We start from the raw sequence: 14,004 nt of genomic DNA on the forward strand, positions 1-14,004 counted from the left end.
CCAAGTCATTGTGACAATCACCAAATATCGCACACATTTTGAAAAGGCCGCCAGGCACTGCCCCTGGGTGAGAATACAGCCATCAGTTGTTGAAAGCCACCTCGAGTCTCTGCCTTTAGGCTTCTGTCAGAGGATGCTAAATTGAACTTTTCCCAGGACCTCCAGAATTGGTACTAGGTCCAAAGATGGGAACAAAAGCAGCCCAACTACCCCTCTGCCTCAGTTCAAGATCACCACAATAGGAACCAGCCACTTACCTTGAAAACTTGACACAAGGCTAGCCTAACCTCTGTCAATTCCCCCAGAAAATGATGGGAAAAGGAAAGTTAGTGTCATCCTCTTTGGAGGGAAATGAAAGGGTAGAGTACTCGGGAGAAGCTGGAACTTCCCTCACGCATGAAATTTGAATCTGGTTTCAGCTGAAGTTTTCTTCCCCTCAAATACTTGTTAGGAAGAACGAAGTCTATGGAAGAGTTGAGAGAACGGTACAACGAACGCCAGCATACCCTCTACCTTAGCAGGCACGCTTGCTAAGTTGATTCAGTTAGTCTGACTCCTGGTGACCCGATGGACTGTGGCCTGCCAGGCTCCTCTGTCTGTGGGATTCTCCAGGCAAGAGTACTGGAGTGGGTTGCCATTTCCTTCTCCAGGGGATCTTCCCAACCCAGGGATGGAACTTCCGTCTCCTGCATCAGGAGGCAGGTTCTTTACCACTAGTGCCACCTGGGAAGCCGAAGAATAAGCAGTTGTTAATAAGATGGCTGGAGGAAGTGAAGAGGAGCTAAAAAGCCTCTTGATGAAAGTGAAAGAAGAGAGTGAAAAAGTTGGCTTAGAGCTCAACATTCAGAAAACGAAGATCATGGCATCGGGTCCCATCACTTCATGGGAAATAGATGGGGAAACAGTAGAAACAGTGTCAGACTTTATTTTTGGGGGCTCCAAAATCACTGCAGATGGTGACTGCAGCCATGAAATTAAAAGACACTTACTCCTTGGAAGAAAAGTTATGACCAACCTAGATAGTATTTTCAAAAGCAGAGACATTACTTTGCCGACTAAGGTCCGTCTAGTCAAGGCTATGGTTTTTCCTGTGGTCATGTATGAATGTGACAGTTGGACTGTGAAGAAGGCTGAGCACCGAAGAATTGATGCTTGAACCGTGGTGTTGGAGAAGACTCTTGAGTGTCCCTTGGACTGCAAGGAGATTCAACCAGTCCATTCTGAAGGAGATCAGCCCTGGGATTTCTTTGGAAGGAATGATGCTAAAGCTGAAGCTCCAGTACTTTGGCCACCTCATGCGAACAGTTGACTCATTGGAAAAGACTCTCATGCTGAGAGACTGGAGGCAGGAGGAGAAGGAGACGACCAAGGATGAGATGGCTGGATGGCATCACTGACTCGATGGACGTGAGTCTGAGTGAACTCCGGGAGTTGGTGATGGACAGGGAGGCCTGGCTTGCTGCGATTCATGGGGTCGCAAAGAGTCGGACACGACTGAGCGACTGAACTGAACTGAACTGAATGAGATGGCTGGATGGCATCACTGACTTGATGGACGTGAGTCTGAGTGAACTCCAGGAGTTGGTGATGGACAGGGAGGCCTGGCGTCCTGCAATTCATGGGGTCGCAAAGAGTCAGACACGACTGAGCAACTGAACTGAACTGAACATTTCATGCTGTTTCCCTTCTTTCTCTGTATAGCCACACGTGCTCACACATATATGAACATTTGCTGAACCATACCGAGGCTTGGCTGCTAATACTTCCGCCTGTATCCTCTAAGAATGAAGCCATTCTCTTACAGAGTGAAAGTAAAAGTTGATAGAACCATGATACTATTATCACCCCTAAAAAACGGGAGCAATCATTTCATAAAATAATCTAGTGTTCAAGACTGTGTTTTAAAATGAGTGTAAATGAGAGAAACAGGGACTTCTCTGGTGGTCCAGTGGTTAAGAATCTGCCTTCCAATGGAAAGGACATGGGTTTGATCCCTGGTTGGTGAACTAAGATCCCACATGACCCAGGGTAACTTAACCCAGGGGCCACAACTAGAGAGTCTGAGCCCTGAAACTCTTGAAGCCCACACTCTCACAACAAGGGAAGCCCACACACCGAACTAGAGAAACCCTGCACGCTGCAATGAAGAAGCCACACGCCACAGCAAGGACCCAGCCCAGCCACAAACAGAAAATATGGGAAACATTAGAGACTCTGGTGACATTGTCATTAAGGTTCCATACAGACTGGTTCCAAATAGGAAAAGGAGGACGTCAAGGCTGTATATTGTCACCCTGCTTATTTAACCTCTATGCAGAGTACATCATGAGAAACGCTGGACTGTTAAGAAGCACAAGCTGGAATCAAGATTGCCGGGAGAAATATCAATAACCTCAGATATGCAGATGACACCACCCTTATGGCAGAAAGAGAAGAGAAACTGAAAAGCCTCTTGATGAAAGTGAAAGAGGAGAGTGAAAAAGTTGGCTTAAAGCTCAACATTCAGAAAACAAAGATCATGGCATCTGGTCCCATCACTTCATTGGAAATCGATGGGGAAACAGTGTCAGACTTTATTTTGGGGGGCTCCAAAATCACTGCAGATGGTGATTACAGCCATGAAATTAAAAGACACTTGCTTACGACTTGGAAGAAAAGTTATGACCAACCTAGATAGCATATTTAAAAGCAGAGACATTACTTTGCCAACTAAGGTCCGTCTAGTCAAGGCTATGGTTTTTCCTGTGGTCATGTATGGATGTGAGAGTTGGACTGTGAAGAAGGCTGAGCACCGAAGAATTGATGCTTTTGAACTGTGGTGTTGGAGAAGACTCTTGAGAGTCCCTTGGACTGCAAGGAGATTCAACCAGTCCATTCTGAAGGAGATCAGCCCTGGGATTTCTTCGGAAGGAATGATGCTAAAGCTGAAACTCCAGTACTTTGGCCACCTCATGCGAAGAGTTGACTCATTGGAAAAGACTCTGATGCTGGGAGGGATTGGGGGCAGGAGGAGAAGGGGACGACAGAGGATGAGATGGCTGGATGGCATCACTGACTCGATGGACGTGAGTCTGAGTGAACTCCGGGAGTTGGTGATGGACAGGGAGGCCTGGCGTGCTGCGATTCATGGGGTCGCAAAGAGTCGGACACGACTGAGCGACTGAAGTGAACTGAATAGCCTTTGTGCTAGTCACTAAGTCATGTCCGACTCTTTGTGACCTCATGTTCTGTAGCGCACCAGACTCCTCTGTCCATGGAATTCTCCCAGGCAAGAATACTGGAGTGGGTTGCCGTTTTTCTCCTCCAGGAGATCTTCCCAATCCAAGGATTGACCCAGGTCTCCAGTATTACAGGCAAATTCTTTACCATCTGAGCCACCTATAGCCTTTATTTGACAGTAAAAAGTAAATTAACAGAGCAAAGGTGGAGGCAGTCACTAAAAAACAAAAGGAAATGATAGTGTTTTCGATGCCGAGGAACTGAGATTTCTCGATAAACTATTTCCATCTAGAATTGGGATTGGGAGAATGTGACCCACCTTGGGCACTGATTGTACCCAAAGAAAAGAAGCCAGACTGTAATTTCCAAAGAGGGCTGCAATGACGTTTCCCACCCCACAGATTTTTGCCTGCCCTCTGTTTGAACCTGAGCAGGCTTGTGAGTTGCTTGTAACCACCAGCACGTGCTAGAAGTGATGCCGCTTGATCCCCAAGGCTAGATCAGAAGAGCTGAGGCTGTTTCTGCCTCCTGGGGGAGGCACTGACACGGAGGACCAGAGCTGCCAGCAGGAAGTCTGACTGCTGGAGGCCATTCATGATTTGAGGAAGCCCAAACCAGCCCATGGGGAGAGATCACTTAGAGAAGCCTTGAGACTACAATGAAAGAGAGAGCTGCCCACCTACCTCCGGCTTTGTCACTGTCCCAGCTTCAGCCACCAACTAATTACATCCATATGGGATCCCAAGGCAGAACTGCCCGGCTGGACCCTCCCCAGAAATCTGATCACAGACATGGTGAGAGATAAAAGGCTGATTGTTGCTTTAAGCCAACCATGTTTTGGAGACACTTGTTACCCAGCAATAGTAACAAGAAAGAGGGTGGAGTACAAAAATAAACTTGCAGAGAATGGCAGCCTGGAGCGCTGAAAATAGTCGCCTAATGACAGTAACAGCAGCTAGCATCTAAGCGCTTTCTGGCTACGAGCACCATTCTAAGTGCTCAGCATTAATGAACTCACTTAATCCTCACAGCAATCCTAGGAGGTGAGTGTCATTATTATCTCTGTTTTACCGGAAACTGGGCAGAGAGGACAGTGGGGAATCGTATAAAAATGGAATTTGAACCTCGGTGGTGGCTTCAAATAAAGGGTGTTACCATTGAGGAACAGGTGACTTGGCTCTGCCAATCTGGGCATTTGGGTCCACCCCAGACCACAGTGATTGGCTCTGGCACAGCATGTGACCTAAGCTGGCCAATCAGAGTCAGTCTTATTACTGGGGGGGGGGGAACCTGAGAGAAAGTTGCTTCCCTTTAGCTGGGGAGTATGAATGAGAGTCCCTGTGGCCCAAAGGCTGCTCGTGGCTCTCTCGGGAGATGCCCCTGGAAAAGGTGGGGTAGAGGGGTGAAAAGATATAGGGTCCTTGGCGACACTGCTGAACCGATGTGTCAATTTTAGCTCAAGTCAGGCAAGTGTGGCATTTCCGGTTACAAATTTCCTGTGCCCTTTAAGCCATCTGAGTCAGCTTTTCTGTTCTAGTATCCAAGATTAATCAAAATATTTAACAACCAGTAATTTGGGCACTGAGCGATCAGAATGCTTCAATATTGTGCCTCATAGTAAGGCTTCCCCTCCCCCTGCCCCTGTATTGTGGGAGGTCTGGGAAGTGGGGGAAGTTGGAGTGGTCATAGTAAGGGAAACGTGCAGGTCTTGAGGCAGCACGATTTACCAACCAATACAGAAATAATCTAGTATCTCAACAGTCAACAGAGCAGGATAGCTCGTCCAAGCTGTGAAAATTGATAAACAGAAGCCTCACTTAAAATGAAGTTGAAGGACTTCCCTGGTGGTGCAATGGATGAGATCCACCTGCCAATACAAGGAGACAGGGTTCCATCCCTGGTCTGAGAAGCCGCCACATGCTGCAGAGCAGCTAAGCCCCGTGAGCCACAACTACTGAAGCCTGAGAGACTGTTTCTAAGGAAGAGTAGCCCTCCACTTGCCGCAACTACAGAAAGCCTGGGAAAAGCAACAAAGATCCTGTGCTGCCCAAAATAAAATTTATTAATTAAAAACATGAAGTGGAGAGGCCAGAAGGGGAAGCTGTTATGCTCTGCCTCTCTGGGGCAATTATAGACTGAACAGGAAGAGATGTAACTTTCTATTTCCAACCGGAAGGAGGTTACTGCTTTACCACACAGTAGGAGGAAGGAAGAGTTTCTTCTTGCCTGGCAACTCCATGGCCAATGAGAGAAAGTTACAACTCAGCCAATGAAAAGCCACTAAACTTCAAGCTCCCAAGTTTCCTCCAATGGACTTCCTCCAAGAGCTCCGCCCAACCCTCCCCTCTATAAAAGAATGTTCTTTGTTCTCGCTACTTGCTTGTGCTTTGCTGTAGAGTGCGTATCCCGAATTGTAATATCTGTTGTTCCCAAGTAAACCCAATTTTGCTGGTAAAATACCTGGCTTATTGTTTCAGGCCAACAAAACTGAATATTAGCTTTACTTGCTGGCTGATACAACCCTCTTCTGACATGAGCTGGTGTGAATGGATTTCTGTTTCCTGCAACTGGGGGAAAAAAAAATACATCCTCTTATGAACTCGAGTCATGAATCAAACCTTTAGGAAATAACAAATAGCAGTGAAATCTCACTTTAACCATATGAGGTCATTTCAGCTTCGAGTCAGGCAGAAACACTATGGAGATTTTGCCAAGGGATCCGCACCCTTTGGCCCAGCAATTCCACCTCTGGGACGCACAAGGCTGTGCATCGAGGCATTATTTATAATGGGAGGAAATTGGAAACAGCTTCAATGTCTGGCAACACTGCCCCGTTGAGTAAACACCATACAAACATTAGAGATTGTGTTTACACAAAGATGTTTTAACAAGGGAACAGCTTATGTTTTAAGAAGGGAAAAAGCAGGACTGTATAAACAATTTGCTCACACAGTTATGTAAAACACACACACACACCACTTTTAAAGCCTGAATAAAATAGAAAACGCTGAAAGGAAATACATCAAACTCTTAATTACAATAGTGATGTGGGATTGGGAAAGTAGTGTCTTTTTCTAATTTTCTCTATTTTCCAAATTGTGCTTAACCAACAATGAACTCTTCTTTTTAATTTTATTTTCAAAAAGTTTAACTTAGGTTGTGAAAATTTCCAAACAGATACCAAAAGCTGAGAGACAATAAAGCCACATAGGCCCATCAACTAACTTCAAGAAATATCAACATTTTGCCATTTCATCTTCTTCCCCCTCTATTTGGGACTATTAAAAAAAAAAGTGATGGACATGCTCATTCTTAAATACCACAATGAACCTCAAAATAAAGAAGAGGTGCATATTTTTATATAACTACAATGCCTTATCAGAGCTAACAAAATTTGAAATATTACCTCTTGTGCATGCTGTCACTTCAGCCATGTCCAACTCTTTGTGACCCTATGGACTGTAGCCCTCCAGGTTTCTCAGTCTATAGGATTCTCCAGGCAAGAATACTGGAATAAGTTGCCATGCCCTCCTCTAGGTGATCTTCCTGACCCAGGGATCAAACCTGCTTCTCCTGTGGCTTCTGCATCACAGGTGAATTCTTTACCACGGAGGCAACAGAGAAGGGCCTGTCATCTCCTAATTGTTTCTTATTCAAGTTTTCTCCCCTGCTGCTCCCAAAACATCGTTTTACAGTTGTTCTGTTTGAACTGGGATCCAGACAAAGTACACTTACTTTTTAAAATATCCTTGTTTACAAACAATAGAAGTCATCAATGGCTGGATATCTGTGTGTATTCCGTTTTGACAAATGTATAGAATTGTATAACCACCACCGCAAGCAGGATTCATGGCAGTTCTGTCACTCCAAAAATTCCCTCAGGCTTTGTAATCAAACATGTTTGCTTTTTATGTGTTTTTTTTTTTTTTTTTTTTTTTTAATAATGGAGAAAAAGCAGTAATCGGAGGTGGTTGAAGCCCTGAAGTTAAGATTTCAAAGCACAGGGTTAAGTAGGAGACCAGAGCTCCAGTCCTGTTCTATGGCTTGGGGTCTTCCTCTCTTGGAGCCTCAGTTTTCTCATCTGTAAGATGCGTGCAGTGAGGACCCAGGTTGTGAGGAAGGGCGCTCTTCCTTACAATTATAAGGAAGCGCTCAAGGATGGCAGCGCGGTTAGCCTGACCTGCCCTTCCTTCTTTATTCACAGCCCCGCAGGTTGAGCCATCTCCTGGTAGGGGGACCAGGTCTGCCCAGAGCGGCCACGCCCTCCCTTTACCCTCTCCTCCCTTGCAACCAGCATGACTTTGCGTTCCGTGGTTTCTACTTTCAATGGGACTGGAATTCACCACCTCCTCCAGCCCAGAGTCCCCAAGGCCTTTCCCACCTGGGGTCCCTGCCTGACCTGCTGTCTTCCCTTACGTCACTGGGCCCCCTCAGCACCCCACCCCCAGCCCCCAGCTTCCTAAATGTCACCACACCCTCTGGCATGCCCCTTGGCTGTCACAGAGACCGGCCAAGCACTTCCATTCACTATACAAGATAATTTCCCATAATAATCAGGACATGAATAATATTAATGGCCAGAAAAGAAATATGAAGGCTGCACTATTCTTGAACCTCATCTATAAAAAATACTGCCAGTAAAAAAGAATTTAAAAATAAATTTTACAGTACAAAAAAGAAAATAAAAAGCCCTGTTATTTATTCAAAGTTTATTGAAAGATTTAGAGTTGGAACATGGTTCCTTTGGTTACAGTCTGATGTAATAAAAGTTTATGTAAATAGTTGTGAGTTTTTTTCTTCTTGAGGAGAGAGAGATTGTGAAGGAGGAAGGGAGACAGGGAGGGAGACAGAGAAAGAGTCACGGAAAGAGATCGAGAGAGCGTGTGCAAGCAGTAGGTTGCATTTCCAGTGACTACTTAGCAGGAAGGGTCACTGCTGAGTCCCACCTCCCAGACACTGGCCCTGAGCACTTGGGGGCCTCCCTGCAAAGTGTCCCCGCATCAGTACTCAGGGCAAGGGCATTTCAGAAGCATTAACTTCCCGCTGTCTGGATGGGACCCAGAAATCCCATCCCTCTTCCCTTCCCCCACCCCAAGACCTCCCCATACACTCCCTCCCCGCTAGCTGCCAGAGTGGGAAGATGTGCTTAGTAAACTGGCGAAAGTAACTGGGGTGGAGGGGCTGGGTGTGTGGCTATAAAAGCATATTGTGTAGGGAGAGCAGGGCACTGAGGGCTGGAAATGTCTCGCTTCTTAAGCTGGGTGGTGGGAACATGGAGGCTTCATTGCATTTTGCGTTCTTTTGTTTCTTGAAGTTGTTTATTGAAGTCGTCGCACATGCAAAGCAGGACAGACCATCAGTGTTCAGTGGAGTGAATTTTCACCAACTGATCACACCTCTGTCACCAGCTCTCCAACCAAGGTGGGCTCCTTTCAGCCCATCTGCCCTTCCATCAGAGTTGCCCTCATTCTGACTTCACGACATGGACTGGTTTTTCCTGTGTTGAAACTGATGTAAATGGAATCAGAAAGTGCATTATCTCAAATGTCTGCCTTTTCCCACTCAACACAATGTGGGGACTCATTCTTGTAATCATGTGTAGTTATAGGTTATTCTGGTGGATCCAGCTGTGTGGCTGTACCCAGTTTATTTATCTGGTCTCTGTTGGTGAGGGAGTGAGCCAAGCGGAAAGAGTCCTCGAGGCAGAAGGAACAGCCAGTGCAAAGGTCCTGAGGTGAGAACACATCTGGTTTCTTAGAGACAGAAACAAGGAGATGCAGGTGCCTGGAGAGGAATAAGCAGGGAGGGGAAGGAGGTGTGGAATGAAACCAGAAGCAGATGGTGCAGCGTCCTATGGGCTGCAGCAGGGCCCCAGCTTTTACGAGTGAGATGGAGCAGGGGAGGGACTGGATCTGACTTGGGTGTTTAGAATCCTTCTAGCTCAGAGGTCCCCAACCTTTCTGGCACCAGGGACCAGTTTCATGGAAGACGATTTTTTCCACGGATGGGGTGGGGGTGGTTTCAGGATGATTCAAATGCATTACATTTATTGTGCACTCTATTTCTATTATTATTACATCAGCTCCACCTCAGACCACCAGGCATTAGATCCTAGAGGTTGGGGATCCCTGCTCTAGCTGCTTGAGAAAGGGACTCAGGGACAGGGGTGGGAGCAGGAAGTCTGGGTAGGAGGGTGGGACACAGGTGGAAGCAGGGAAGTTATCCAGAAGTGTTTAGACCCAGAATATACTTTTTCTCTGTTATTAGTGTTGTATTTCATTCACTCCTCCCATCTTACTTTGTGGTTTTTAAAAAATATTTATTTATTTAGCTGCACCAGGTCATGTGTGAGTGTGTGCATGTGTGTGCTCTGTCGCTCAGTTGTGTCCAACCTCTTCACGACCCCTTGGGCTGTAGCCCACCACACTCCTCTGTCCATGGAATTTTCCTGGCAAGAATACTGGAGTGGGTTGCTATTTCCTACTCCAGGGGATCTTCCAGACGCAGGGACTGAAATCACATCTTCTGAATCTCCTGCAACAGCAGGCAGATTTATTACCTCTAGCACCACCTGGGAAGCCCGAGTCAGGTCTTGGTGGGATCTACTTCCCTGACCAGGAGTTAAACCGGAGCCCCTTGCATTGGGAGCTCAGAGTCTTAACCACCAGATCACCGGGGAAGTCCCATTACTTTGTGATTTTACTATCCTTTTTTTTTTTTTTCTATGCTTCCCGCCACCCTTGCTCTTATTAAGCCTTCTTTGAACTGATTGTGTTTTTTCTTTGCTATGTCATATTTTCTTACTCTTCCTTTTCCCTCTACTAATTTGGAATCTAGATACCACTTCTATTCTTTTAGCAGTAATCCTTGAAACTTTACCATAAAGAAAATCAGATCTGAAGTTTAATTAAAAGTTTAATCTTCACACCAAACACTACCTGGAACATAGAGCATTTTATCTTTATCTCCCCAGTTCTACTTATAGTGATATTGTTGTCCAAAATTTTAGATCTCTCATTTCTCAAAATATGTTTTTAACTCTTTTTTTGAGATAAATTCACATTTACCAAGTTGCCAGACTAAGAACAGTATAAAGACCATTCGTATACTTTTTACTCAGGTTCACCTCTTGTTAATAGTCTTACTCTCTTTTAAAAATACTTGTATTTATGTATTTTCCAGCTGCACTGGGTCCTCGCTGCATGGGCTGCTCTCTAGTTGTAGTGAGCAGAGGCGACTCTGTTGCACTGTGTGGCTTCTCTTGATGCAGGGCGCCGGGTCTAGGGCAGCAGGCTCGAGTACTTGGGGCACATGTGCTCAGTAGTTTCGGTCCCCTTGCTCTAGAGCACAGGATCAATAACTGTGGTGCATGGGCTTAGCTGCTCCAGGGGACATGCAATCTTCTCCAACCAGGGATCGTTGGCAGGCAGATTCTTTACCACTAAACCACCAGGGAAACCCCATTTTTACCCTCTTTAACATTTGCTCTATTATAGGAGTGGGGGGAGTTGTATAATTTGAAGTTAAGATACACCGTGGCCTTTCACTCCTAAATAATTCAGTGTGCATTTCCTAAGAATATCAATATTCTCTTACATAACCACAGTACTATGACTAACTTTCATAAATTTAACATGAATATGCAAAAGTTTCCTACTCTACTATTTGTATTCCAATTTTGTCATTGACCCAATAATGTTCTAATTTATATCAAGAACCTAACTTTTCTTCCACTACAGGACAGGAAGATATATTGTACGACACGGAATACAGTCAATATTTTATAATAACGATACGTGAAGTATAACCTTTAAAAATTGTGAATCACTATTGTACATAAAATATTGTACATAACTCTCAGACGGTAAAGCGTCTGCCTGCCGTGCAGGAGACCCGGGTTCGATCCCTGGGTTGGGAAGATCTGCTGGAGAAGGAAATGGCAACCCACTCCAGTAATCTTGCCTGGAAAATTCCATGGATGAGGAGCCTATAACCCTGAGGGCTACAGTCCATGGGGTCACAAAGAGTTGGACACGACTGAGCAACTTCACAACGTCACATACTTCAATTAGGGGCTTCCCCGGTGGCTCAGCGGTAAAGAATCTACCTGGAACGCAGGAAACGCAGGAGAAACCGGTTCAATCCCTGGGTCTGGAAGATTCCCTGGAGAAGGGCATGGAAACCCACTCCAGTGTTCTTGTCTGGGAAATCCCACTGACAAAGGAACCTGGAGGGCTAGTCTACAGGGTCTCAAAGAATCAGACACGACTGACGCGACTTAGCAAGCATGCATATACTTCAGTTAAAAAATACAGGATGGAATATCTTTCAGGGGTAGACCTGACGGAATTTGCTTATATTTTTGATATAGGATATGAAGGGAAATGTCCAATTCCTGAAACATTCTGGGGATTCACCGGACCCAGAGGCACATATGTCAGGAACAGTGTCTCTATTCATCTCCCAGCCCTACTTTCGCCTGTGTTGGCCTCACTTTCAGACAAGTTTTTCCCTCAAGGAAGTCCCCAACGATCCACGCCAGTGCCATTCCCGCACAGCAAGTCTAGGAGGCCCCTCCCCCACAATCCCGCAATACTCCGAGGACTGACTCTCATTGGTCCGACTTCAGGGCCACGCCCATTCCTGAACCAATTGCAAAGGCTAAGGGGAGGGATTCACTCTTTGGCCAGGCCTGGAGTCAAAGTGAAAAAGGTAATTCTCCCAAAGAGAGAGAATGAGCAATAGGCATACAAAACAACACCCGGTAAGGACCTGTATTCCAGTGGTTCTCAGAGTCTGGTCCCCAGATCAGCAGCAGCCCCTGGGAACTTATTTGAAATCCAAATTCTAGGTCCTTATTCCAGACTTACTGGGAGTGGAACCCAGGATTCTGCCTTTTAACAAGCCCTTTAGGTGATTCTGGTGCCCAAGGCAACGGCACCCCACTCCAGTCCTCTTGCCTGGAAAATCCCATGGACGGAGAAGCCTGGCAGGCTGCAGTCCGTGGGGTCGTGGAGAGTCGGACACGACTCAGTGACTTCACTTTCACTTTTCACTTTCATGCACTGGAGAAGGAAATGGCAACCCACTCCAGTGTTCTTGCCTGGAGAATCCCAGGGACGGGGGAGCCTGGTGGGCTGCGGTCTGAGGGGTCGCACAGAGTCGGACACGACTGAAGCGATTTAGCAGCAGCAGCAGCAGTTTTAGGATCAAAGCTAAGTCCCTGCAACAAAGAGACTTCAAATTTTGTTGTTGTTCAGTTGCTAAGTTGTATCCAACTCTTTGTGACCACATGAACTGCAGCATGCCAAGCTTCCCTGTCCTTCACTATCTCCCTGAGTTTGCTCAAACTCATGTCCATTGAGTCAGTTATGCCATCCAACAATCTCATCCTCTGTTGTCCCCTTCTCCACCTGCCCTCAATCTTTCCAGCATCAGGGTCTTTTCCAATAAGTCAGCTCTTTGCTTCAGGTGGCCAAAGTATTGGAGTTTCAGCTTCACCATCAGTCCTTCCAATGAATATTCAGGGTTGATTGCCTTTAGGATTGACTGGTTTCATCTTCTTGCAGTCCAAGAGTCTTCTTCAGCACCACAGTTCGAAAGCATCAATTCTTTGGCACTCAGCCTTCTTTATGGTCCGACTCTCACTTTCGAAATGACTTCTGGAAAAACCATAGCTAAGAAGTTTATTCTCATTGAATACCCACAGATTAAATAATCCAAGCTAGCAACATGGTGATTCCGGGACCCAGGTTCTTTCCACTCTGACACACAGCTGTTCTGTGGAATTAATTTGAAGCAATCCCCAACCATCCTTGGAGAAGGAAATGGCAGCCCACTCCAGTGTTCTTGCCTGGAAAATCCCATGGACAGAGGAGCCTGGTAGGCTGCGGTCCATGGGGTCGCAAAGAGTCAGACACGACTGAAGTGACTTAGCAGTAGCAGCCCAACCATCCTATTACTTCAGGATTATTTTTGAACAGTTCAGAAAAATGGCCTCCGGAGACAAGCTGCCTAGGTTCAACTCAGACTCTGCCACTTAGTAGCTGTGTGATCTTGGGCAAGTAGTTTCCTTACCTCTCTGTGCTTCAAATGAGGAAAACGGAGATGGTAACAAAACCCATTTCACAGGGCTGATAATGAGGATTAAATGAGGTGATATGTATAAAGCAGCATAGCGCCAGGTACATAGAATGCACTGTTTATGTATTAGCTATGATGATGATGGTGATGGTGGTGATGAAGAAGAAAGTGACATTGACGACGGCGATGAGGATGACTTTAGCCAGCAGACCAAAGGTTGAAAAGGAGCGGTCGATGCTAGCTGATGACTGTGTAAATTCTGAATAAGCATTGGCCACTAGGGGGCGAGGGGAGTTTGGGACGCTCTTGCTCGGTGACCGTCAGGGGGCGCTGCGGCGCTTGTCTGGCGAGAGAGGGGACAGGCTGAATTATTTCCCTCTGGACATTCCAGAGGAGAACGCGCTGGTCTCTGCACGTGCCGAGGGCCACCCAGCGCCGGAGCTAGAGGTTAGTGTGGAGGATATAGGCAGGAAAAAAATAGATGTTCGGCACACCCTCCCGTCTCGGCGGTGGATGAGAGGGATATTTGGGGCTCTCAAAACCCCACCCCACACCCTGGATGCTGAAATTTCATCTCAAAGTTTTCCAGCACTGTTGGCCACCCCTGGCCCCATTCTTGGGACATTTAGATAGCAAGGCGGTTGTGGGGGGTCATTGGATAATTATGGGCTGCCTAGGCACAGGCGCTTGAAGGAATGATAG

The sequence above is a fragment of the Oryx dammah genome, unplaced genomic scaffold (assembly GCF_014754425.2).
Source record: "Oryx dammah isolate SB20612 unplaced genomic scaffold, SCBI_Odam_1.1 HiC_scaffold_13, whole genome shotgun sequence".
NCBI classification, from domain to species: domain Eukaryota; kingdom Metazoa; phylum Chordata; class Mammalia; order Artiodactyla; family Bovidae; genus Oryx; species Oryx dammah.